General features: G+C 39.3%; 1 protein-coding gene across 2 annotated transcripts in view; it reads right to left on the bottom strand.

Moving 5' to 3' along the window:
* Positions 1 to 26,196, bottom strand: part of SLC10A7 (solute carrier family 10 member 7) — a 148,713-nt gene that overhangs the window by 97,515 nt on the left and 25,002 nt on the right. The gene's annotated exons all lie outside the window — the stretch shown is intronic.

Genomic DNA, 26,196 nt, shown 5'->3' on the forward strand with positions numbered 1-26,196 from the left:
TCCAGCCACAGATTAATAACAAGTGGATGCTAGTGAGTTTAGCAAGTTTGAATAAAGTCCAAAATCAGGGTAGGAGCTGTAGCTGAACCTGCCTTCTGCTCCATAAGAGGATGCAGTGAAAATGAATGGGTAATGAGATCCTTGGCTCTCGAGAGCTTAGCTTTCTTATTCAAGTTCATAATTAATTCAAAGCTTTGATAATTTCATTAGATTCCTCCTCCACTGGCCCTATCAATAAAAGATGGCACTGGACCACAGCTCCTCAGTGGCCCAAATACAAAAACAAATGCAGACTGGGAAACCTTTGCTGACTTGCTTACTAACAGGGACAATGGCATATGGCACTCCATGTTGCGGAGGGAGCATCTGAATAGATACAGCTAAATAAAACATTATAGTTGACAGTTGTAAACTACAGTAACATATTTTAACACCTCTTCCTCATCAGCATTCCTTTTTTGAACATAAAAAAAGAGGCACAAGTCCAAACAGCTCCTCTTGCCAGAGATCACAGCTGAAAGCAAGAGCGAGTACTACTTAAAACAATTCTTCAACAAGTGTGAATTAAATCAGGATTTTCTACTTGTATTTGAAGCTGTGCAGCTGATACTTTCATGTGGCAAGACAGACACCCATTACACCCATGCACACAAACCTACTGCAAGGGATCAGTTTCAATAAGGAGATGCAATAAAGGAGATGTCCTTGTAGGTATCTTCTGTTAATATGTCCCTCTTAAGGTCCCTATTATCATTATATTAAAAAACCCATCAGGTTTATCAAGTCTCTTTGGTATTTCTTGGACATGTGCCATTCTTTTACACAGACTGATTGTATTTGACCACTTCAATCCAATAAAAAAGCAGAAAGGTCCCTTTTATTACATCCTGCCTCTGAATCCATGAAGGAGAATCTAGACTTCCATTTTTAAGCACACTTAAAGATCTCTTCCTTGCAAAACAGTCTTTGCTATATAACACAGCGTAAATCAACTGTTAAGATCTGAAAGACCGAAGCATCTGGCCACCACTTCCGCACCAGAAGGCTGGGAGGAAACTTAATGGTCCCCTCCGCCCCATGCAGATTTTGTGTGCAGGGTTACAGCTACGTTTCTGTCTGCTACAAAGAAATGTATCACTCACCCTCTTCAGGAAAGCTTGGTGAAGCCCACATAAAATGGATAGAGAGCATAAAAAGCAGCCTTTCCCTCCCTAACATGTTAAACTTACCTCCCTGTCTCAAAAATATCTGGTCTTACCAGAAGTTTGGTTCAGGCCAGGCTTTGCGTACAGTACAGGTGAGCCTGCCAGACCGCGTCTAGTGGTGCAAGAGAAATAACTTCAGTGCCAGACGGCCCTTAAGTGTTTTCCTGGTCATTTCAACAATGCACAAAGCAGTAGCTGGCAAGAACCGATACGCTTAGAAGGACACTGTGCATCTACTTTTAGCCACGTCAGCAGCTACCAATCCTGATTTGAGGACCACCTAGAGACATAAAACTTCTCTTTTACTTAAAATATGCTGCAATTCCACTTCCAGGAAAAATTCTGTACCTGGAAAGGAGAGATACTAGATGGTTCTGGTGGTATATATTTCAGCCATCAACAAACTTCCTTTCTTTATTCCTTCCTGACCCACCAGGAAGATTTCTGGGTTTTTTTTTTAATATTCTCAAGCATACAACAGGTACTAAGACAATAATCTTAGACAAATTTTGTGCTTCAGGTATTCAGCCAGTCATGTGCAAAAGTCATAATTCACAACTGGTCCAGGGGTACACTAGTTTGCAATTTTTAGTTCCCTTTCTCCAAAGTGTCAGAAATCATCCATGGTAGATGATTAAATGCTCATTACAAGCAAAAGAAGGAGGGAAGGAGGGGGAAAAAAAAAAAAAAAAACCCACCACACACCAGGAAGACCACAAATTAAGCTATAATCATTCAGGTGACTTGCCTCAGTGAGGGAGGACTTACACATGTTGATTACTCTATTTGCAGTTTTCTTTATAAAATTTCTCCTGCAAAATAAACTTAGAAGTAAATTTTTCTCATACCCACAAACCTGGGGCTTATATTTGTGATTCTGGTTCAGCTTAAACAAACTGGTAGGAAACTGAATCAACTGCTCCAATTTGTAATTAAACATACCTAGTAGCATGACCCTGTAGAATTTAAACACTTTGTGTTTCCAGCTCCCTTCTATCAAGAGGGATAATATTGCCTACATACCTCACAGGGCATTGTCAAAATTAATTCATTGCTTAAAAAGCACTCTGAGATCCTTAGAGGGATGATACAAATAAACATTAGTGCTGACACATGATACAGCTAGGCTCTTCATTTTCTATTTGAAACATTTATTAGTCACTATTATTGTATAACTTTTTTTAGTGTTTGCTCCTTTTGTGCTTCAACAGATACCAGACTATCTGCAGTCAGCTTAAATGAACAATAAAACATGAAAACATTTAGATGTCCTTATAATACTCTAAGTTCAGATTTGCATGTGTTTGCAAACCGTTCATTGCACTTACCATTAATGAGGGGAGAGTTCTCTATAAAATCAATGGTAAGATCCTTTCAAAAAGGTAAATGCCTAGCCGTGTATTGAAATGTAAGGTCAGACCATATTCAAAAGCAGCAGCAGTAACAACCAGACCAATTATTCAAGTTTACATCAACTCAGAGACAACAAAGACCAAAAGTCACTGCCAGTACTCTTAACAGGGCTAGTACAGAAGAGCACGTACATCTCCACTTGAGTTTAAAATAGTACACGCTAGCTCCACTAAACAACAAATTTACTTAATATTAACCAGGTACAATTCCAGTCAACTCAGCATGGCGCTGGGCTTGAGGGAATTCTCTCTCACTGGTCTACATTCCCAGGGAGGATCGGCTGGCCTGAAGCACTTTCAGGTGAGAAGTAACCAGCCCACCTCTGAAGGAAACTTGTCTGGCAGTACCTGGCAGAAACCTTCCTCTTCCTAGCCTAGCACAAAGCTTCAGCCCTACATCTCCCACCTTTTCCTGGAATATATGTATGGAAAACACTGCTCAGATTTGTAACAGTGACAGCAACAAGATCCAAGATGGTCCTCATAGCAACAAAGGCTAGTAAAAGACAGAAGAAAAAGGCAAAGACATGACCAAGGGGCTGAGCACTTCCCCACAGGTGGGTACCCAAATGCAGCAGCAAGTACACGCAGCATTCTAGTACATGTGACTGGGCAGCAAATCAAACAAGCATGCTAAGGTTTGGATAGCATTAAATATAGAACACATTCTGAACTCTCTTCCATTTCCTTTTATTTTGGTAACAAACTAAACTATCTTAGAATTTATTAGACTAGATACGTTTTGATAATAATGTAGCAGGAGTACATTAAAGAAGAGGAAAAGATATACTGGCAACATTTGGAACACCTGGGTCAAAAACCACCACTTCATCATTATTGGCAGGATTCGAATGAAATTGTTATGCACAACCCAACTGGAACTACAGTTTCCTTTACTGCAGTCACAGGGAAACAACAGTGACTCATAGCTTTATATGTGTACCATATAAAAAAGTAAAAGACTTTTTTGCCAATATGTATTTATTTTTTTAACACTGAAACGCTTGATTCTTGAGTGTCATTTGGCAGCCTTTAGGGAGGTAATCTTCCTAACTGTACTTAACCCTACGCTTACACAGGGCCTGTCCCCCCCAGGCACCCCACAGCTAAGAGAGCACATGCTACCGCACACTAGGACCTGTCTGGCCCCAATTTGTCCCTGCTCTGTGGAAAGGATGTTCCAGGGCCAAGGCCGCAGATGCCGAGTAAAGAAACTAAACAGCCTCAAAACGTCTCAGAAAGAAGCAGCCTAGGCATCATACAAAGCTGCTCTGTGTATGCCCGCAATTGCCTGCGGTTAAAACCTTACCATTTTCAGACATGCACTAGTGGGATATAGAGCTCAAATACTAGGCATAAGACCAAATGCCCTATTCAACAAACATGGCACAATGAAAAGAGAAAAACCCAGCAGAGTAGAAAAGATCTGGAGAAAGACAAGGACTCTAGCAGTACTACTGCAGTAGAGGGCAGAGAACACAATGTGGTAGTATAACATTTTACAGTGTCCATGTTATTAATGTAAAATTTAATAGGTCCACGTCTCCTATTTGACTGGGAGAAGAAAAAAAATAGAGGGAGGAAAAGAAGGAAAAAAAAAAAAAAAAAAGAGACTGATGGAAATTGTTTGACCAAACAGAACAGAAAAGGAAATTTTATCTACCCAAAGAGATCAGTGTAGTTCGAGAAGGTGGAGGAAGAAGGCAGGACGTCAGAAGTAGCTTGAATGAGTCGGCAGAGTCCCTTTAAACAACTCCTTCAATCTCCTATTTAAAAATAAAATCTCATGTGAGTGTTACCACAGCTCATGTCTTAACTGCTGTTTCCATTAATAAGATGTTACAGCTCTGTAGAAAGCTATTTGCCACAGCACTGTTACTGCAAACAGAATATAAATATACCTAATAAGGTTTAATCTGTGTTGCTGTTCATAACTATTCATCTGAGTTCAGACAGGAAAAAATATATATATTCAAGTTCCTGGTTTTGAGCACTAAATTGAATCAGGTGTCCTCTTCTCTTAAGAAAATTAAGTTGCTTTTGTGCAAGCGTGTTTTAATGAGAACAGAGCCTGCCGACATTGATAAATGGGAATGACACCAGAGAGAGCATGTAAGCAGGACAATATGTGCATGTTACAGTCTTACAGGCTATTTTTCACTGACTATCCTGAATGACTTCGCTGTTTCTTAAGGGGCCTATTAATCTCAAATTTAGTTATTACACAACGTTTATTTGAACATATATTCTGTGGATGATGACAGTTAATAAAGGAAATCTTTTACAAGCTGTATTTTTACATATTGTTCCAACTGCAGCTCCCAGTCATTCTACTGTATTGATGGAATAACCTAGTTATGATGCAGCTTTAAAAAAGGCACATATATTCAGATTCTTTTCTAAGCATATGGGGACTCTTAAATAACTGTTAAAATGCATATAAAAATCCTGCTACAGCATGACAAAAATAAAAGAGGTAGTGTTAACTGCTCAACAAAATCTCTGGCTGCACAGTTGCCCCCTCAAAGGCAAAGCACATGTCTTTTTAACACTCCAACATCATCTTTGAGAAACAAACGGCCCAGATTTGACCCTTGGAAATGTATATACACTCCATTATTGAATTCAACAGAAGTTGTAGTGTGCATCTTACACATGAGTTTGGCCCCATGTGTTGTATATGTGATGGACACCTCAACAGTGGTATTTCATTAAAAAAAAAAACCAAACAAACAAACCAAAAAACCACAAAAACTCAAAAAAACAACAGTAACAAAACAATACAAAACCAACCAAAAACCAGACTTTGATGATAACTCAATTTGGAGTTCAAAGAAATCTTATAAAAATGTGAACTGATGTTCAAAAAGTCTCTTAAAAATACTGAATTACTCTACTTTTTTTAGTGGAGTAGAACTGTACACATAACCTTACCCTCTTAAAGAAAAAGAAAAAAACCCAAGAACCCCCCCTTGCCCCCCCGAAAAACCGCTACACCCACCAACCAAAGAAACCCCAGAACACCAACAGAAAAACACACCAAGATATGGAGCACATTGTGTTTTTATCCATTGCCATGTTCCCTGTGGCCCAACACAATTTGTTGACTGTGAAAAAGATATCACCTAATCCCCAACCTGCCCCTAGAGCTGTGCTGACAATATGAAAACATTTGTTTATTTCAACAATGTTCAATAACCATCAGTTTTATGAAAATGACGCTGAAAAGGCAGCAGAAGATGAAAACAGAATAACCAATATGCTGTTTGTTCGCACTTCAGTGGGGGAACGCCATCCAGAGAATAATGTCCTCTAAAACACCTTGTTGAGCTGTGGATCTGAAGCCGTCCACACTACAGATTTTTTCCAGGCTGGCTGAGGTTGCCATCACCTGAGTACAAGTCTGTGCTGCTTCAGCCAGGCTCAGCATTCTGCCACAAGCAGTGCACGGAAACAAGCTGGGGACTCTGCTGGCAGAGAGTTATTGCCTCCTACCTCCTACTACCCAAGTTCTTTCTGTTGAAAATCAGTCTTTCACTCCTCCATTTTTGCAGTTCCTCATAACCATCACTGCCTGTTGGTAATAATATTTACAAATACAAAACCATCTATCAAAAGGATGTCAAAAGGCAGGCTTTTTAGATACACTTACTTAGTGTATTTGGTGCTCTCCATTGAAAGATTTCTCTGTCTCACCAATAGTTTCAGCAATACTGAGACAGAGAAAGAAAACTATCCTGCTTTCTGGCCTTTCATCAGAAATGGTAACTTCTCTCTATTGTGAGCAACTGGCATGACTGAAGGGAGTTCTGGAGGGGCAGCATGGTATTTCTCCTTCAGGGGCAGTAGGAGATGAAGACTAAAAACCAGGAGAGTATATACATTAAAGGTTTTTTCCCGGGGAGTAAAACCAGAATGTAAACATTTGTAACAATTCGAATGGCAAACATTAAGCATTCAGATCTCAGGAACATTTATGTGTCAGTCTGCAAATTTCCACCAATACTAATATATGGATTAGTAACAGGAAATCCACGTTGAGCAAAGGTTGGAAAGCAACACTGTCCTGTATAGCGGCATCATTTTACTTCAGATTACTTGTATAACCAAGCAGAATGAAAATAAAAGCCTTTGTCATCAGTATCAGAAAGGTCACATGAAGGAAGCCAGGAGGAAATAACCTCTGTCATGAGTTGGAATGTCCACCTCTACATTGAAAGAACCAAGACTTGGTCTCCTCGGCCACAGAAGAGATGAGATGCTTCGTGAGGCACAGCGCACAGTGCCTGACTAGCCCAGGCTATCAACTGTACAATGCTGAGTTGCTTTGTCCATAGTTTCTTTGCTTTATCCTAAATGCCACAGATCCACCCGTACCAGATACTTATGTGGCTGTGTAGCACACAAAACTGGTGCGATGCTCAGAAGGCTTACCAGGGGAAAAAGCCTATGCAGGCCCTATCCAGAAACACAAATGTAGACAACCCACACTTTTTGCAACTTCACAACTACCCCTTCAGGATACCAAGGTGAAGAGAGATTTCCTCCTTCTAATAACCATGGTCTGTTTCCTTTGGATGATGAGAAGGGCTGTCAGCAGAGACAGCCACCAATACTCTCACCTCATCCATGTGTGAGACAGTCCTTGACCGGCCATACCCCAAGCCCAACAGTACCCTGAAGCTGTAGCTTAACCTTCCTGTCCTCCCAGCAGCTGCAGTACAAAACACAAAATCACACTTATAAGACACAGTGCCTTCCAGTCAGGCCTATGTCACACACCCCAACGGAGCAGTAACCTGAACATCTACAGCAGACTTTTGAATACCAACATGAATAAACAGAGGCAGTTTCTCTTTTTCTCTCCTCTACTTAAAAATTGTAAATGCAAATATTAAGATTACTGCCCAGTGCCAGTGTAAACATTCAAGCAAGCAGTGATTTAAAGCTGACAGACTTGTAACAACACATGCTTTCTCATACTGAGTACATATGTACATAACTATCCACAAAAGCCATGCTCTAGCATCTGACCTACTCCTCCACAAACTTCATACAGCTCTGCCATGCCACAAAGCTCTGGGTCCCCAGGAAGGTGTATAGCCAAACTTTCTGTATTTCTTTTTTCCCCCAAATGGAAAGCCCATTTCCATAATTTTCCTAGACATGGGGAAACAGAAGGTAACTTCTCCCTTTTACCTACGTATTGTGAAGTATAAGCCTTAGCAGTCATACGTTTGACCTGTGAAACAAACCATGCTACACAATTAGAGGGCAAAAAGGAAAGAATCTACTGACACTTTGGTATGAAAACTACCCACAAACCTTATGCACATCATGTATTTGTTACTGACTCAAGGCTTATTACCTTAGCAGTGAAGACACTAGCTCTCACACCAGAACAAATGGACTGCTGAACAATGATTTAATAAAGGAGGCTCTGCTGAACAGTGGTACACAAGTAACTCTGCCAACTTGATCTTCTCTTATGGTCAAACACTTCTTAACTCTAAGTGATTTTCTCTCTAAAAAAAAAAAAAAAAAATTACTGTAGAAGGTATCCTCAAAAGGATACAGAGTAATAACAACCTCCCAAACATACTTTTATTTAAGTTCACATTTTCTGAGATCTTAAGCTGTGATAAAAACACTTAAAGGTCTTGTCCCCTGATTCTCCTGCAGACACATCATCCATAACATGATTAGAGGTCTAGTTAAACAATGCATCCCACAACTCCAAAGAGTATTACTTCCCTGCTGAAGTGAAATGAAAGCACAAGGCCACTTTTTAAAAGGTGCCCTTTGCATTAACTGTAAGGCTGTGCCTGCACCAGTATTTTTCTATAAATATCCCAGTGTCATATTGCCTTCTGGGCAGTTAGTAGCAGAACCAGACATTTTAACTGCTACGCCATCCACACCAGCTCAGAATGGCATTGTTACTAATGTCCCTGTCACTATTAGCCCTGGGAACAGCTTCCCTATTAGTAGTGCAATGCCAGGACATAGGAAATAAAACACTAGTGCAAGGAAGGCCACAGCATGGGGAGGTTGGCTGAAGTACTAGCTTTGTAAAATAAAAAGTAAAGCATCCCACTGCACAGATCCATGAACCCTGATCTCTGGAGCTCATCTCAGAATGTGTCAACAGGTCACAGCTAAAAGATATAGAGATTTTCATCTCATCAACAAATGTCTGTCCATATCCTAAAGAAGTACAGTTAATTTTTTTTTTTTTTAACCTAGCCCAAAGGCTAGGCTTTACGTAAGCCAGTTTCGTATGGTACTGGAAATTCCCTTTTTACGAGCCCAGCCAAAGCTCTGCATGCTGCAATATTGCGGCAGAGGTAGAAAAAGAAGGGAAAGAAGAGTAGCATACTATAAGGAAGAGACCAGCACTATTGCCACTGCCTGAAGGTAAAAAAGGAACAATCTTGATGCATGCAACTGCATTCTTTTAAATGCTGCTCAGATACTTCTGTCATCTAAACTAACAATTCATATAACTAGAAGTTACACATATGCAGAGTGAGAAAGTGCATAAATGTGCATCTTTACATACCACATATCACCAAAATTTGCGCAGGGAGTACAGCATTGGATCAGTAACAACTGAAGCTCCAAGCTTTTTTCCTCTGAAAACAAATTAACTACAACACCGGTATTTACCACCACCCTTCCTTTGAAGCATGCCTACAACATCTTTCAATTCTAATCAGTTAGTTGCCCCCATTTTCCAGGAGGACTGCTATACCCTCTAATCCAAAGAGGGTGGGGTAGGGAGGCTAGTCTTCATTAAAGTGCAAGGATTAATACTCAAATGCCAATCAAGTCTAGGTCAGGGACTTGACTTCACAACTACTTGGCCAGCTAAGAGTACATCATGAACTAAAAAAATGCTGAAACTGTTCTTTGGAATTTTCATTCATATCTATATGTTTATTACATAAACATATATATAAAATACATACTGACTCAACTAAATTAAAGATATTTTTATTACTTCCTTGAAGTAATTTACTTCATTCTCTAATGGGATAGAATACTATATAACCACTACTTCTCTAAAGAAAAGGTGGAGAGAAAACATTAAAACCTATGGGTTTCATGTACAGAATTCTACTCACGTTCTGTGGAGCAGAGGCTCACCAAGAGCTGTGCTGGGTGCAAGCCTAAGCAATGCACAAGCTTGTTTTACTGCAAAAGGTCACAAACTTGCCGCCTGCATTGAACATGCTCTTTGTGGCAGCATTCACTGAGCTTCTACAGTTTCCATTTACATCCAGAGTTGGCTGAAAACTGCAATATCCAGCATTAGGGATGTTCCAGTATTTAAACATTTGCTTTAAGCCTAACTTCCCCTGCTCTGGAATCACCAGTCTTCATACAATTACTGAAATTTTCTTTTTTTAACATTTCATTTTGGTATTTTGTTACTTCCAGCTGAATTGCTCTGGTGCCTAGTAGAAGATGGCCTCTGTCTTTGTCTGTCTCTGCACAAAGCTTTTCAGCTGGTCCACAATGCAGCACTGTTATTAAATTCTTATGATGCACTGAGAAGGTACAGCCAGGCAGATCAGTTTATCAAGCGAAATGAAAGCATGGAGCACCTAAGTTACACTGGAAAATGTGGACAACGTTAAAATGATTTGTTTGCAAAACTGACCCAGGTTAACCTGACCTGAAAAAAAAAAAAAACAAAACAAACCACAAAAAACCTACATACAGATTTTCCTGAAAGAAAGTGGAAACATTTCTACAAAGTCTAAATTGCATATACAGGGGAAAGAAAAAAGAATGGAAAAGTTCCCAATTCAATACGGTTTGTGGCCTAACTTCCATATTTCTAAAGCAGTTACTAAAGAACTAGGTGCATATACAATATGAAATAAAAATAAAAATGCAATTATTGGAAAAAACTCCTTCAACTGGAAAAACACTTCTTTTGTAACATATGTCTTATCTTCCAGCATTTTGTGGTTAAACTATCTTCTCAACTTACTGATAAACTGTAGAGACAAGGCCAACGCATTCCGATTTGCCCACAAAAAACTCCAAGGAGAACTTGATAAAGAAATCAGTAATTTTGTGTTAAGTACAAAGCTCCAGCAGAACACAGATACTGCTACTACCTATTCCATGATGGTTATTCATCATGGACACCCAGTGAGGCAAGGGGCATGGAAGTAAAACTGTACTCTGTCATGCCATTTAAGCCCAGAACATCCTGTATCCACCCAGACCAAACTAAGTTTTCAGAAGCAATCTAGATGCAGAATTCTTTTCCACCTTAAAGTACCTCAGTAACATAAGATGCCCTATGATATATAAAAGCTGCCAACTTTCCTGCACACCAGGAGGTCCCCATGCCAAGACAAACACGCTTTCTCAATAGCAATGCAGAGTAGCAATACACGTGAACACAAACCTAAGGAACTGAATTGGGATATGCAAACAAACATGTGAAGAGTAGAAAAAGTCACCTTACACACTAGAAGCAATCAGAAATCACATCTTACACAAACACCAAGTACCAGCTAAATGTACAAGCAAATCACCTCACCTATCAAACAACTTTATATCTGACACACTAGCTGCATGTCATAAAAACGGCTCTCACTTTAAAAAGTTTAATTTAGGTTAACAGCTATTTCCTTGAGTAGTCTGTGATCAGCACTTTGGAGGTAAAATAGACAAATAAGGATGTTAGGAATCACGTCTGGCTGGTATTTCAAGTCAAGTTTTGTCGCTGGTAGCAGCTTGATAAAAGGTAGAGAAAGACTCTGTATACCAGGCCATAGCATTGGGGGCGGGGGGGAAGTGGGAAATCTGTTTATGGAACAGATTTTCATCTCTCACATACATTCATTCTAAAACCAAGTCGCTGTTTAGCCAATTCTGTTGCAAAAAAGACCTCAGAAGAATATCAGAACACAGTCACCATCTCGTCAAATCAAAGTTCAATTTGCCCTAACACCATAACAAATATATTTCTGCGATCGGTATCTATCTCCTGCTCTCGTGGAAGTATCAACACAATTCAGAGTGATATACGTATCTACAATATATAAAAGAATCATACCACCGCTATAAGCTGTAGCGTAGCAATATAGTGGCAGAGCATGAAACAGTAATCAAAGTCCTGAAAAATACACCATTGTCAGCACTGTACGCTGGTACCAGTGTATTATAGCACCTTGGTTTAAAATAAATCAACCTAAGTGCCTGCTTTGGTAAGCACTTCGAATTCGCGGTACATCAGCGTTAGGGGGGGTAACGCGCAAAGAAACAAATCAGGAAACGGGGCTTGTAAATAACAATTCAATTAGCAGATTTACATTACTCATTTCCTAATAAACTTTCTAGCCGCCCCTCCGCGCGAACCCTCCCGCAGCCTTCCCCCCTTCATCTACATATCAGCGCAGGCCTGCTCTTTTTTTCTCGCGAGCCCCTTTGCCCTTTCAATCATGAAGTATATTACTCCACTGTCAGAGCAAAGCAGTTCCTAACAACAGGGAGCCCAGCTGGGATAGGCAGAGGGCAGCAGGCTCAGGCATTACCATAATAATCCAGCCGCGCTCCCCCAGGCCCCTCGGGCAGGCAGCGCATTAGGCAGGCCTCCTGCGCCGCCCTGCCGAACCCGCCGGCTCACCTGCCCATCAACCTGTGGCGCTCGCCCCCGGCCCGCCAGGCCCCCGTGCCCAATTACCTGCCCACGGAAGACGCGCGTCCATTTTTCCACGTCTCCTTAACGTACCTGCCTCCTTATTTACCAGCTGAACGTACCCGGCCGCCTCGCTTCCAGCCTACTCGCTCCTTGCCTTTTCACTTCGGCGAAGTCTCGGGGTTTTAACGGGACCTGCCGCTGCTGCCGGCGGGGGCCAGACCTCGGCACAAAATCTCCCACGCGCAGCACTGCTCTCCGGATGCAACTTGCAGCCCTACCTACCCTCGGGATTTCTCCCTGAAAGAAAGAACGGGGAAAAAAAACCCAAAAAGGCAGGCGTACGCTTTTGTTATTTCTGTGCCGTGCCACCCAAGGAAACCGGTTCAGGGTTGGCTCGCTTATTCTTTCTGGGCTCTGCAACACTGGAGGATTTTCCGCAGCAAAGCCATTTTACAGCCTTTGGTACAAGGCCTGCCACCACGCAGGACGCGGCGACTGATTAAGGCGTACAGCCTGTGACAAGGTTTCAGCTGTACAAACACGCGTAGGAGACATTTCCAAGAATCACCATATAGTGCTGATTTCAGATGCAAGACCCGTGAAACCATCCAATTTAAAGGTGGCTTATAATCGTACTACTCTTCCCAACTAACATTGCTTAATATCGAAGAAATATTCCCGCATTTCAAATGCTTTGGGTAGCAAACTACAACTCAGAATACTAATTTGCCTGTCCCCTCTATTGAGCCCTTTAAATAAAGAAAATGTTTACATTTATCATGCACGCAGTGTATTTCAATGCAGTTCTCTCACACACCCTTTTATTTACAGTATATATGCTGCTTGTACAGAGTACAAGCTCTGGTACTTAACAAGAAAGAAGAATAATAAATACACTTGCCAATAAAAGATACTATTTTCTTCATATTATACAAGAGAATCTCAAAGACTACTAGGAAAGAAGCCCTTGGTTCTAATATAACTTTGAATTTCATTAAAAATTACATATTCTCTAATTCCCCTTAACAATGGAAGGCACAACAGAAATGTAATACAGTCTTATTAAAATCATGTTTTGCAGACTGTGCAAAGCCAGATTTACTTGATCACTTGTGAAGCAAAATTTCCCTAACCTCATTAATTTTCATTTATCTAGCTCTCTCAAAGAAGGAAATATTCAGAAGCAATTTCATATTTTAATATAACAACCAAGTATTTAAAATATCAGTACAAAGAAGTGTAATGCATAGTAATCCATGTCACAATAGTCTGTCAGAGAAAGACCACATAAAATAATGCTGTATAATTTAAATATTTTAGAAAGCAACCATTACAGAAGTTCTGCCTATTACTATTCCCCAACTACATAAAGGTAACAAAAACTACACGTTATGAAAATCGTGACACATTTAAAAAAAAAATTGCTTATAAGCAATTAATTTTCACAACATAGACATTCTCTCCTGCCACCACAGTCATGATAACTTGTTAGCAGCATGTCTCTCTGAACTGGTAAGCGGGGCGCAGTTAAAAATAGCCCTTTGCGTTGAATTTATTCTAGGTCACTAGGGTCACCAATAAAACACTAGGATAACCTAGGGGTTTGCAAAATATTTTAATATAGTCAAGAGCCTTCTCACACAGCCACAAGCTCATGTATCTACTACGACTTGATTTAGACTTTTAGGACCTGCAATTTAGAGCGGGAAAGCTTTGTCAACTACCTCGTGATCCTTCCAACCATCTCCTTTGCCCCACAAACCAATTACCATTACATTGGTGATGTAAAATTGAATAGCACTTGGAACATTAACTACAGCTTTTCTCCTTCAACACCTCTAAATATAAATTACTTCAGTTATCCATAAACCAGAAAAAGGAGCTGACATTTTTAATTACAAGAGATTAGAAGAAAAATCCCTTGAACACTCGTAGTCGTCTTAAAGGTTTGTTCTAATTAATTTCCTTCCTTCTCCAAATTATAGGTCAAAAACTCCACAAACAGAAGTAACAGCAAGTTGTACTAGACAAGCTGGAAAACCAGAAATTCAACAGCAAGAATTCTGTACCAAGAATTTTAATATAATCAAGTCATCAAGTACCTTTTGCTGTTGGTGGTGAATGCTTTGTGCTTACAGACATGTTGCCAGCAGACAACAACAGAAAGCTGCAATGTTAGTTACATTCATCATTTTTTTTATTAATTCAAATGATGTGAATGGAACATGTGAACAGAAATAAACTTGTGAATGGAAATACAGATATTTCTGTTTATTTCATGGCATGATCTTTAGATCAGATCCATGTCTCAATTAAGTCAATGGAAGGTTTTTTTATTTGATTTTACACAGCCCAAGGTCAGAACATTGCAATGGCTCAGATAAGTAAAAGCAAAGCTGTGGCTTAAGCTTCTGATACAGGATATGCTTGGATTGTGATGGGACATTTGAAATAGTGAACACTCCTGAAATTACTAAAGTTGCAGAATGGAGGAAAATATATACATGTTGCTTAAAATACATTTCATATGCCAACATCACTATTTAAAAAAAAAAAAAAAAAGTATTTCCTTGAAGTAAGAAACTATTAGGTCAATGCTGATGATGTATTTTAATTTCCTTCACAATTTATCCTTCAATTCAATCACAGTTTTCTTTTCTTTTGCAAGACTCACTCTTCCTGACTACTTGTACAGCCCTTGCTCTTTGATAACACAGTTCCTATGATTTTATTCTTTTTATTCTTAAATACCAGAGGGGAGTACATTAGTGCAACAGACAACTGTTTTCTTCCATGCATAGCTGTGCCAGCAGAACAAATATGACCCTGCAACCCCCAGGTGCCCATCAGCCCTAACTAGAGAACACTGCTCCCACAGATTTGTAGGGGCAGTCTCTTTAGTTCGTATGTTTTTTGCTTGATAACTGTTATTTCAAATTCATAAAGACTCTCTTGTAATGGAGTTACCCAGAATGAAGCAGTATTCATTAATATGCAATATAACACCCTAATATACAAGCTGAATAAATTTGCATACAAGGTATTTACACCTATTTCTGAGTCTACCGAAGCACCTAAATTGCTCTAAAGCCTGTTTTTCCCTAAGTCCACATAAAGAATTGTTTTATAGGTCCCTAAGACATTTTGTGGTACAGAAAAGAAACATGCTATGTGAACAAGAAACTGGGGGACAATCTGATTGCAGAAGACATCAATAATTTCACCAGTTCCAAACTCCAATTACTGGTTTAATAACCACTAGCATCTCATAACTTCATCCCTCAACATAAAAAGTAGCTGGCATCTGCCAGGGAGAAGTAGTTCTGCAGTGCTTTTCTCTGCTCCTGCACTGCGTTTGAATCTCCTGAGTCACCTCAGATCCAGTCACTTTTTTACTTAAACTGGAGAGGTGGTACTAGTGGTCAAAATGTATATGAGCCTTTTACCAGCCTCAAAACAAAGAGGGAGACGGTAGCGCTCCTACTTCTATAGACTAACCTAGTATTTGCTGACTATGTCACGTTCTCACTTGTCAGCCGTAGCTGTGGCATGGTTTCCAACAGCTCTAGGCAGATAACAAAAGAGAATGAAGTGAAAGGTATTTCTGCCTCAGGTATGTTGCAAATGCATCTAGTAGCACTCTCCAAAACCTCAGCTACGGATTCAACACCTTCATGTGAAGGACCTCACTGCCTGCATGAGGTAACTCAAAAGAAGGTCATACTGGCTTCTGCAGACACAACTTCATGGACACTTAGATTCTACCTATTCCAGTTCTGACTGTGACCTTCAACAGAGCAGTGCAGACCAAAACTGCTGCAACACCTCCCAAAGGAACAACTGAGAAGGAAAAGTAAGAAAAAAACAACCCACAAGGGCTGTGCAAAACGGAATCCAAATGTTATGAAGAGCTGATTTCTTTACATTAGGATAGCCAGCCAGAATCTTTCGGGTAGCATGTGGCTCCCAAGCAGTCACAGTGAGGCCCTGTGCCTAGATTACAGCACGTGAATGGCAACAAATGATCCAAAATCCAGAGTGCCAACATCCATATGGAAACAGCTATTTCCCGCCTGTGAACCACTCCTGCACAGCTTACCCTTCCCTTGCACCTCCAAGAAGCACAGTACCTGTCTCTACCCTAGGAAAATTTTAATGAGGTTCATAATATTAATAAGATGATCAGCTACACCTGCTGACAGACATAGACCCCGAAAGGTTAAAATAACCCTGCATCACCACAAAACTTTGCCATCACGTTTCTTCAGATGCTGATTTTTTTTTTTAAACGCCGCTTTGGGTGTAGAGCAAGACTGATGAAGTACGCAACTGAACAGGAGCGGGAACAATAGAGCAGCAGTCATGGCCATGTTGAAGATGCAGACAGCAGGCATAGCTGTGTCAAAAGTGAAAATGTAAAAAACACTATACGCTTTCAGGCAGGTCAGCTTTTGGGGTTTCTTGCTCGAATAACGTGTTTTGAAGAGAGACTGTCAAGACTGAAACAGATAAATCAATTCAGTTCTTTAAATCACTCCAGGGATCTTTTCCTCACTCACTACTCACTCAAAAATGTCTCTTAGAATTGTTAAACACGTGTAATATAGACAATAAACTGCAAACACATTCAGTGTGACCAGAAACTCACACCCTCCCATTCAAACATACACATGCAGTATTTACCACACATTAATGTTACATCATGTTAAAGGAAGTGAAATGAGAGCAGTCATAACAAACACGTATCTCTAACAACTACAGTTTATTATTCAAAAGCTAGGAAAAATTCTTCACGTCTTCAATTCTACAATGGCAGACAATGTTATCATTTAGTAAAATAGAAATTCCACTCACAACCTTGATATTTTTATCTGGAGGATAAAAAAAGCACAGAAGGCTGCAACCAGGTTTTTCTCTCTCTCCAGGAGCCACTCATTCTAAAAGCACTACAAGAATTCAGAGACAGCACTTAACAGTCTTAGTTTGTTATTTCAGAGTATATAATACAAACAAGCGTTGATCACTAAAAATATTAATTAGCATTTCATTAGAAATATCAATATGGGAAAAAGCAGCGATGTGCAGACATCCTGCCTCTGGGATTAGATTCTAATTCATTTTAGATTAGGAAGCAATGAACTAAAACCACTACCCTCAAAAGTTAACTATTCTTATTGACACAGTTCTGGACAGGAATAACACCAGCCCTAAGGATGACACAGTATACAAAAAGAAATCATGCTAACTTCTGATATTTAGAAATGACCACGATAAAAAGGATCTGGATGGGTTACATAAATTTGCTACTATTGGAGTTTTGGGTTGGTTGGGTTTTGGTTTTTTTTTTAACCTAACATGTACTTATGTAACAGTACCAAAAAGAACAAATAGTTATTACAGACAGGACTGTACTGGCAAGAAAATTTAACCAACAAAAGGGTTAATTAGGGATACAAATTTTCTCAGACTGTTAATAATAGGAATAACACATAGTATGTGCCCATAAGTAATTCTCAGGTATCTTTGATCTTCAGCCCCAAGCGATTACTGTTGCCTACCATACCCTGGCCTCTGGGATTCTCTCAGAACCAGACATCTGGCTACTTTGTTGTTTTAGACTAATCTCATCCCAGGAGAGCTCAAGAAATGACACCAGGCAAGGAGGGTCCTGGCAAGGGAAAAAACATTACAGTATCAGCAGATTTTTGAGTGGACTAAAGTATCAAACTTGTCTTCAAATTTCTATAGGGATCCTGTGGCTTCTCTGCTCTCCAGCTCCGCTTTCACACAGAACACCAGAATGCACGTGATCCTGTTTTAAGTAACTGTTAATCTCTTTGGAGAAGCTAATGAATGATAATCCAGGAAAGAACGTGTGACAAAGGCAAACACAAGTAGAAAAACTGCAAGTGAAGGGTGGATTTAATGACGATTTTATTGAAAGGTCAACACACTGCATGATCAAACAGTGTTTTTAAAAGCCTACAAAAAATTACTCCAACATCCAAACACTCTATTTTTGACTAATTCACAGGTTTGAGCTGCCAGCAGTGTTATCCCTGAAGTATGACCCTCTGACAACCGCAACAGATTCAGCTGAGTGCCCGACTGGCTGCTCCAGGCTTAGAAACAGGGCAGTTCACAATGCGCTGAGCTCACAGGGGGAAGGCGGGCTGCAAACATGGAGAAAGGAAGGTTTCATTCTAAGGCCAGGCTTTCCTACCACCAGAGGCTACCTGGGTTTTGCCACAGACTGGTCCATCAGATTCCCATCCTCCCGAAAGCACCATAGGTTACATCAGATGTGACACTGGCAGCTGGACAAGAACTGTTGCAGGCAGCCCTGCAGGGGAAGACCCTTTTCCTATACCCATGCTCCTATGTCCTGTCTATAGCAGTGCTCCTACGTCCTAGGTGTTCCCAGTGCACGCTTACTGCCTGCACTCAGCAACAGAAAGAACCAGGACACTTAGACCTGGAAGAAATAAAAATCTCACATGTATTTTTCTGAGGGCAGTAAGCACGCCCATACTATGAACATTATCCCAGCCACATACTTCCAAGCAGCATCGTTTTTAAAACCCAGGGATGGCACATAACAGCAGCAATAAGGAAGAGATCACTTCTGTGTGGGTGTCCTTTTTGTTTTAAATTAACCTTTTCTTCCCTTCCATTGCCAAGAGCAAGTTAGAAAGAATGGACACTAAATAAATTCAGATTTTAATCCTCTTCTAAGGGCAGGCCCGTATGATTTAACTTTGCCTTATTTCAGGATATTTTCAAAGTGTTCAGAACAGAGCTTCAGAGAAATCTGAATAATCTGCCATATCACACTAGCTCCCAAATAAAACAAATCCCTGCCAAAACCTTTAAAAAGTGCTACAGACAGAAGCAGTTTGAAAATCATGTGCTAAACTTTACTAGGGATCATGCTGTTACAGAGCATCCTACTTTCTTTTTCTTCATATTTCTCACACCACAGCTATCCTGCTTTTTTCCAGCTACATTCCCCTCTTAGTAGGAGAAACCATACTAAAAAGTTACCCCAACGTATTTTAGCAGTTTCCTAATGCACTGTAACAGTTGAATCAAGAAAAGAACCTGTGCTTCACTAGCTTTAGTTCATCATATCAACAGTAAAAAACACTCCTGAACAATTCAGCATACTTCTGAGATATTCAGAAAGATGCTATGCCATTTTTTTTCTGAATATGAATCAAGCAAATTCTCCTTTTCTGTCTCACCAAGCAGGTATGTTGTGAGACTGAATGTGGATTAGTCCAAACAATTAAATCTTAAAATACCAGCAGCACCAGGATAACATAAACTGTTTTGTATGCTCTCTATATACAATACATGCTCAACAAATCTTTCTCTTAAAAGCTTTGCTATGGTATCAGCCTGTTAAGTTTAATTGATGACTTCTGTGACTGCTGCAGCTTGCAAGTAGCTATGCTGCTTTATGCAACAGAAACAAATAAGAAAAAGCCATAAAATATTCCATACCACCACACTAAAAACTTATGTTGTACTTATTAATACATGGCCTACTGCAGAACAATCCAGACTGCACTGTAATAAGAAAAGCATTGTAAGGTAGAACAGGTCAAACTAATGTGTTTAAAAAATAGCATGTGATTGTATCAGTGGAGACAGCATTAATACAAGTAACAAAAAAAATGAAGTAAAGACTAGGCAGAATTTTAATGTTGGTATTTTATGCACTGTAGATGTTTAATTATACACACTCTGTCTTTGCTTGCCATACAATTTGAACAATGCATCCCACTCACTCACCTTTCCCCCTACTCCTTTTAAATCAACAAACAATACTCCACATATGAACATATAAGATCTACTTCACAAAGCACACAGAAAATAAACAGTCAATAAAGCAAACAAACCCCACGCTAATTCTACATATTAAAGATAGAACCTATATCTATATCCTCTGTATTTTTCTAACAAACATTTCTCAGTGTCTAAAAGCACTTTTTGTATGATTGTCTTAAATACTACCGTTACAGCTTGGACACACATATTACAGGCTTATTTTCAAAGCCATATGCCATCACAAGGACTCCAACAGCAAATAAGCAAATGCTTCAGAACATAAATACTCCCCTGTTTACCCTAAGTATTGATTTATGTTCTATGGGTATCCAAACACTGGTAGCTGCTAATGCTGCCTTGCACTATCTGTTACGAAATTAGAGCTATTCAGTGAGGTTTTCTAACAGTAAGTAAAACTCCCCACAGCCATTCTCCAAAAACTCAACAGCTGGAAGAAGTGAGCACTGTAGCATGACAGGAATACCAACATATCCATACAAAGGCAAATCAAATATGAAAACAAACTCCAGAGAAAAAAGGTCTTCAAACAAAATCCATGTTAACACTTCTCCTAATTTGGAAATGGAATGGAGTAGCTCCCATTTATCTGTCATCACAGTGGAACAGAGAGAGGAAAAGCCATTTTGGACATCAGTAACAACACCTTGAACATCTGGAACTCATCCAAGAACCTAGTCAATCTATACCAAAAAAGAGTTAATGAACAATATTTTAAATGACATATAGCCGAAGCATTGATCTCACTGCAGAACCATTAATCCTGCCCAAGTACTAAATTCTAACTAGGACTCCTGATTTCAACATATATATGAAAGGCTGTATATACAACTATCACATCTTCTTTCCTAATCTAGGACACTTAACAGTATAGCTCTATAGTTCACTGCTGACTACATGTGTAATATGCAGTTCTTCGTTATTTAGATATTTTATTCCTGTATGTATGAACAAACCTAGGAGAAAACATCCATAAACTACTTGATGAAATTCTCCTGCGTTTTGGAGGCTGCCTTTACATCCAGTGAAGGTTGGAGGAAATAGACTTCTGAATGTGCTTCTGAATGCAGATGGAAGAACTCTACACTTCCCCCACTGAGCAGAGCTGTTTCTTATCTTGTAATTAAACAGCTCATCAGCTAATAAAATGACTTTATACTCCTCTAATAACTGCATAAGGAGATAGTAGAGGGAAAGCTTAGAGATGTTTCCTGATGAACACACTTCCGAAAGAAAGGTAAGTATGATTACTCTAACTTCAAGATAACGACATACACTTAACCCACAAATACAGCTCTGTCTTTAGAAGCATTTACAGCATGAACAATACTGATACTTGTCTTCACTTTTCTATTTTAAATTTTCAGGCACAGTTTCATTTATGTGAAACAAAGGCCATCTTTTCAAAGAGACAGTAATTAACATATGAGAATACAGTGGACAAAAATGCAGTACTGTACTTTTTTATGTATCTACTTAGCGTTTTCTGTCAACTGCACACTTTTGCATAAGGAGACCAGCGAAGACCAATTACTGCTTCTGGAATCCACCTATTACAAAACATATAGACCCAATTTTCATTTGTGACTCTTACCTACACTTACCCAGTCCATTGCTTTGATTTCAACGGAAGAATATCTGATTTACGCTAGGATAAAGGAGAAGAACCATGCCCAAGTTTCCAGGTACCCTTACTAGCAGCACAGGTGTTCTTTTGCTGGTAGCAGCTGGCATGCGCTAATTAGCAGGAAAACCAAATTCAACTATTTCTAGTTTTGTAAAAACATTTAAGAAAGAGATGGCTCAGAATAAAGTCTCGGCATATTACAATATGCTCTGCAGGAGGAAATAACCTGACGAAATTTTCCATTGCCTTGCATCACACAGTTTAGAAGGAACTTGAAGCCTGAAAGACAGGAAATCTCCTTAACATCTGCTTGTATGTCAGATCTGCATTAGGTTGCAAAAAATTGTTAGAGAGTATGAAAAGACGTTCTTGGCCCCCACCACTCACAAAACAAAACAAAAACCCACAAGAGCTGATAAAGAAACCATTAATATAGCCTGCTGGAAGTGCTGCTAAACGAGCCATCTACCTCACAAGATACTGTATGATAGGTTAGCATTACAAGTGATTCGCCTGAGTAAAATAAGCTCTTGAAAGTTAGAAGCACTGACTGCTACGAGGACCAGGCAGTCTGGGAAACAGAAGACTACTGCAGATTTCAGTGTGGTTTTGTATTAGTAAGGAAGACAACAAACAACATGCTGGGACTGGCTGGTGATTTGAAAGAGAAGGGAAATTAAAATCAGTGTGATCACTTAGAGACGTGACAGGATGCTTAACACAATGGGCACAGTGACTTATATCATGCAAAAATACCAGAGGGGGAAAGAACTGGGAGGGTGGTAAGCATAACTATACTGCTAAGACAATGAGAAAGACATTTTACACACTCTAAAGACAAAAATGCACATCTGAATCCTGTTCACAACTCAGAGAGAGCTCAGCTGTCAGACTCACAAAATACCTGGGTTATAAAGTATCATGACGTTCTAGAATTTCATATTTACATAAAACAAAGTAAATCAGAACTAGTGCAGAGGCTACTGTTTTGAATTTACGTACATCTAAAAAGAGAGAAAATTGTTACCTATAAGACTGAATTGATTTCAATATAATGCTCTAAATGTAAAGAAAACTGAAAAAGAAAATGCTAAGGAATTGACTAAAACAAAGTAATCAAGGTTACAGGGTAGGTATTTTGTTGTTATTTGCAGAAGATGACTACTCTGAGTTTTATCTGCTGGGAGTATCAGCAAGGTTCAAAAACCCAAATGTAGCAACACAGGCATTTGTTACTCAAGGGGTCATGACAGCAGATGCCTTATGAAGCAGAGATGCGTCAGAGTGACTCATTTTCAGAAGGGATTTGAGGACAGCACTTTACAATACTGCGTATTTTTTCTGGGTATTCCATACTTACAAATAACATCTATTGCTCCGAGTTTCTCGGACCATAAATTGCAGAGAATCAAGCTATGCAAAAGCCATCAACATGGGTGGTACGAATAGCAAAAACATCCTAGTATCAATAGGTCACAGATGTTTGTGACTATGCGTAGAAATGGAAATGCCTCACAACTGTACAAAAGAGGTTGCACTGCTGGTTGAAGAGAAAACCTATAAGGGAGGCCATTGACTAAATTATTAAAATATACACCTTAGAGAACATAACCTATATAGAAGTCTCACTCAATATAGATATTTGGGACCATTTCGATACTGAAAATACAGCAAGTATTTTTGAGATAATACATATGACATTAACATTACAGGAAAAAAAGTTATAGGATATATTTTCTAAATTGTATGATCACATGCCATTTTAAAACAGAAGCATAAAACACATCCATAGATCAGAACTGAGTCCAACTTTAATGTTGTCATTTCTTGAATTACAGGTAACCTATCAATCCACTTTATGCTTCCTCTGCTCATAGGACTTTTAAGAAATCACATTTATTGAATACATGAAGTTTCCCTAAAAACACATTAATTTTGAAACAAAGCACTTTGCTTAAGAGAATAAAACCTGATAGCCACTCTTAGAACTGACTTTCTCTAGTTCCAGTTATAAAATCTTCTTACTGTAGAATTAGTTTATATCTTTTATATTTTCAAAGAAATTTAAACATCACTTGCCAAAAATATGTATGTACTTGTTATTTGTAGTTGTAACTCAGGGAACAAGTGCACCTTTTAACAAATACTTCTTCTTAAAGTATGGAAGGATATGAAAACAAAACACCAAAACCTTAAAATTGGTTGAAATTTGGAACATGAAACAGGACTAAACAGACTCTTCTGAATAAAATCACAACAGCTGAAACTTTTCTGTAAGTGTAATAACCTTCATGACAGTGAAAGCACAAATATGAAGGGGTTCATTTTTGCCGATGGTTGTTAATACTCTGCTTTTAAATGCAGCACACCACTGGCAAATTTCAACACTTCTACAAGCAGACAGATTGAGCACTGTAAACTGTGAACAAATGAGTGCTGTTATTGGCACGGATATTTGCAAAAACATTCCCAAGATGCAGGCACAGAGTTCAGACTCTCTACTATTGAGCAGATTTCTATTGCTCATTGGTACCACTGGAATGAATGCACGCACACATGCAAACACTAGCAAAATATAAAACTCTTGTTGAATACACAGACAAATGAATACCCATTTCCACTGACAGGATTATAGTCTGGGTCACTAAAAACCTTAGTTCTACGTATGCTTTTCTGCCCTGTTTCCCTTCAACATTTATTCTTTCTGGCTTATGTGAACTATCAACAAATAAGGACAGAGACACCATATCGCTGCATGCATATGTGCTTTGATTAATTCATTAGGGACTGAAGATCATTCAGGCTTACTAAATTATATTTCTATAGAAGGATTACTGTTATTAACTAAGGAAGGTATTGCCTGTATGCTATGACAGAGACTGACACAGCTGAAAAGCTAGGAAATCTTTCTAAAAGTCTTTACAATATTACGAAAAAAGAGAGGGTTTTTTCCCTCTAAAAAGGTTGAAATAAAGCCACAGTACATAGCAATAATTACAATTATTCTGATCTTCAGTATCTGGATTAGATGCTGTAAACTCCCCACTGATAATGTGGAAACCTCAGTGAATGTTTCATGCCCTAGTATTATGTCTAAGAAATAACTTTTCAGACTCCATTATGTCCGCCATGAACTTGATCTTTCACCTCTAGTGAAAATCCTCTTATAACTGTAATTCTAAAGTTAATGATGAGAGATTTCATTTGCTTTCCAAGCACAGATAAAACCTTTTTGAAATACACTCTCACTGCCATGACCTTGGTCTATGACTTAAGAGTTCACCACATGTAATAATTTACTTTGCCCCATGGGGCTCATTGAGATTTCCTTTTAAAAGGTTTTGGATATGCAGTTGGAGCTGAAACACTCACACAGTATGTATCAAAGTATACATCCCCGTATACATTACAGACATTTTGCAACAGTATCAAAAAACCAAAATTAATTCAGATCATTACAAAATATAACAACAAAAAGGTCTAGCTAAGCAGTCATCCACATGTTAGAAATTCAACATTTTGGGAATCTTGCTGCAATAATCCACAATACCTGCTAGAACAGGGAGTTTCAAAATTTCATGGAAGAAGTAATATATGTAAATTGGCAAACTAATTCAGGAAATACACTGTTGCTCTGGACTTACCAGCTCAAACACAATTCAGTTCAAGCACAGTAATATTCTCTTTAGTTTATGTGCCGCATAATTACCAGAATTGCTGCATTAGACCACCTAGTTAGTCTATGGCTGCTGACTTCTTTGCTGAAAAGCAGCGCACTAGCTTCTTTGTTTGCTCATGTATTTCTTATTAAACATCCCTTTATTATTAAAAATAAATAGATGAAGTCAGAACTACTGTATCCACCTTAATATAAGGCAAGTTTTTTGTTCCCCTGAATCTCGGGGAAAATTCCTTTAGAAATGTTATTTACCTTAAATTCAAACACTGGCTTGCAGCCCTAGTCAAAAAGTACATAGCTACTGCCTCACAGTGTTAAGTGCACATCAATGAATGATAACATACTGCCAAGCGCGACTGTGGCTCCTACCAGTTCCCACTTCACCTCTGCCTCACGCTGTCTCGCGGAGCGGCCAGGCAGTTGGTGCTAACTCCCTGGGGATGCATACAAGGGCCTGAGGCAGGGCAGGATTCGCAGGCAGACAGCACAGACCTTGAGAGGTCAGGCTGCGGGTGGTGAGGGGACCTGAAACGCCAGAAAAGCAAACAGTCTGGAAATGCAGCTTATGGTGGGGAAATATATGATGACGTACTGAACAGGTCGGCAAAAATTATATTTAATGGCCTTTGACACCATCTCCCACTCTCCCACAGCATTCTCCTAAGGAAGCTGGCGGCTCATGGCTTGGACAGGCGTACTCTTCGCTGGGTAAAAAACTGGCTGGGTGGCCGAGCCCAGAGAGCTGTCATGAATGG

The sequence above is a fragment of the Pelecanus crispus genome, chromosome 4 (genome assembly GCF_030463565.1).
Source record: "Pelecanus crispus isolate bPelCri1 chromosome 4, bPelCri1.pri, whole genome shotgun sequence".
Classification (NCBI taxonomy): Eukaryota; Metazoa; Chordata; class Aves; order Pelecaniformes; family Pelecanidae; genus Pelecanus; species Pelecanus crispus.